The sequence below is a fragment of the Capricornis sumatraensis genome, chromosome X, assembly GCF_032405125.1.
Source record: "Capricornis sumatraensis isolate serow.1 chromosome X, serow.2, whole genome shotgun sequence".
Taxonomy (NCBI): domain Eukaryota; kingdom Metazoa; phylum Chordata; class Mammalia; order Artiodactyla; family Bovidae; genus Capricornis; species Capricornis sumatraensis.
In genome coordinates, this window is record NC_091092.1 from 22,740,884 (window position 1) to 22,743,212 (window position 2,329).

Genomic DNA, 2,329 nt, shown 5'->3' on the forward strand with positions numbered 1-2,329 from the left:
TGTCTTTTTTGCTGTCTTGCATACAGGGTCGTCATTGCCATCTTTCTAAATTCCATATATATGTGTTAGTATACTGTATTGGTGTTTTTCTTTCTGGCTTACTTCACTCTGTATAATCAGCTCCAGTTTCATCCATCTCATCAGAACTGAATCAAATGAATTCTTTTTAACGGCTGAGTAATACTCCATTGTGTATATGTACCACTGCTTTCTTATCCATTCATCTGCTGATGGACATCTAGATTGTTTCCATGTCCTGGCTATTATAAACAGTGCTGCGATGAACATTGGGGTACATGTGTCTCTTTCAATTCTGGTTTCCTCGGTGTGTATGCCCAGCAGTGCGATTGCTGGGTCATAAGGTAGTTCTATTTGCAATTTTTTAAGGAATCTCCACACTGTTCTCCATAGTGGCTGTACTAGTTTGCATTCCCACCAACAGTGTAGGAGGGTTCCCTTTTCTTCACACCCTCTCCAGCATTTATTGCTTGCAGATTTTTGGATTGCAGCCATTCTGACTGGTGTGAAGTGGTACCTCATAGTGGTTTTGATTTGCATTTCTCTAATAATGAATGATGTTGAGCATCTTTTCATGTGTTTGTTAGCCATCCGTATGTCTTCTTTGGAGAAATGTCTATTTAGTTCTTTGGCCCATTTTTTGATTGGGTCGTTTATTTTTCTGGAATTGAGCTGCATAAGTTGCTTGTATATTTTTGAGATTAGTTGTTTGTCAGTTGCTTCATTTGCTATTATTTTCTCCCATTCAGAAGGCTGTCTTTTAACCTTGCTCATATTTTCCTTTGTTGTGCAGAAGCTTTTAATTTTAATTAGATCCCATTTGTTTATTTTTGCTTTTATTTCCAGAAAAAATATGGAACGCTTCACGAATTTGCGTGTCATCCTTGCTCAGGGGCCATGCTAATCTCTGTATCGTTCCAATTTTAGTATATGTGCTGCCGAAGCGAGCACTGCACTTTTTTTCAAAGTTGTTTTAGCTAGTCCTTTGTCTTTCCAGATGAACTTGAATATAACATATGGATCTTAAACATCAATTTGGAGAAAATTGACAAATGACAAAATGAGTCTTCTGGTCAATAAACACCATATATCTATTTATTTATAATTGCTTTAATTTTGTTTTGTAGTTTTCAGTATACTAGTCTTTAGAATCTTTTGTTAGATTTACACCTATGTATTTCATGTCTTTTTATGCTCTTGTCAATGGTATTGTTTTATTTAAATACAATTTCCAATTGTTAGTTACTAGAAAGGAGAAGGCAATGGCACCCCACTCCAGTACTCTTGCCTGGAAAATCCCATGGACGGAGGAGCCTGGTAGGCTGCAGTCCATGGGGTCTCTAAGAGTCGGATACTACTGAGCGACTTCACTTTCACTTTTCACTTTCATGCATTGGAGAAGGAAATGGCAACCCACTCCAGTGTTCTTGCCTGGAGAATCCCAGGGACAGGGGAGCCTGGTGGGCTGCCGTCTATGGGGTCACACAGAGTTGGACATGACTGAAGTGACTTAGCAGCAGCAGCAGTGTATAGAAAAAACATTGATGTTTCTATTACCTTGTATCCTGCAATGTTGTTAATGCATTTTTTATATCTAGTAGCTTTTTTTGTAGATTTAATATCTTCTATATAAATGATCATGTTATGTGTGAACAAAGACAGTCTTACTTCTTTCCTCCCAATTCAAATGCCCTTTATGTCTCAGCTTGTTATACTTATTAGAACATCCAGTATAATGTTGAATAGAAGTGGGAAGAGCAAACCTCCTCTTGTTCCTGAACCATTAAGTGTGATTATATCTGCAGAGTTTTCATGGATGAGAATGCTTTCAAATTGAGAAAGTTTCTATTTCTAGTGTTCTGAGAGTTTTATAAGAAATAAACTTTTTGTTGTAGAATTATAAGAGATCTCAAAAATTTCTGAATACTGGACCCTTATCAGGAATGATTGCAAGTATTGTCTCCCATTCTATGGCTTGACTTTTTACTCTCTTAATAATGTTCTTGGATGGAAAAACAATTTTAGTTTTGATGAAGTCCAATTTACAATTTTTTTTTGTGTGCCTTTGGTGTCATATTTAAGAAGCCATTGCCAAATCCAAACTCACAAAGACTTGGCTTATTTGTTTTCTTCTAAAAGTTCTATAGTCCTATCTTTTACGTATAGGTCTTTGATCCACTTTAGGTGAAGTAAGGGTCCAGTTTCATTCTTTTACCTGTGGATATCTAGTTGCCCCAGAACCATATGTTCAAATGACTATTCTTTCCTTATTGAATGTTCTTGGGGAAAAATCAGTTGATCATAAATGTGA

The 2,329-nt window shown here is 36.5% G+C and overlaps 1 non-coding gene across 1 annotated transcript; it reads right to left on the minus strand.

Moving 5' to 3' along the window:
* Positions 1 to 865: 865 nt before the first annotated feature.
* Positions 866 to 969, minus strand: LOC138072125 (U6 spliceosomal RNA). Its single transcript, XR_011144272.1, has one exon. It is a non-coding gene; the product is annotated as a U6 spliceosomal RNA (small nuclear RNA).
* Positions 970 to 2,329: the final 1,360 nt, after the last annotated feature.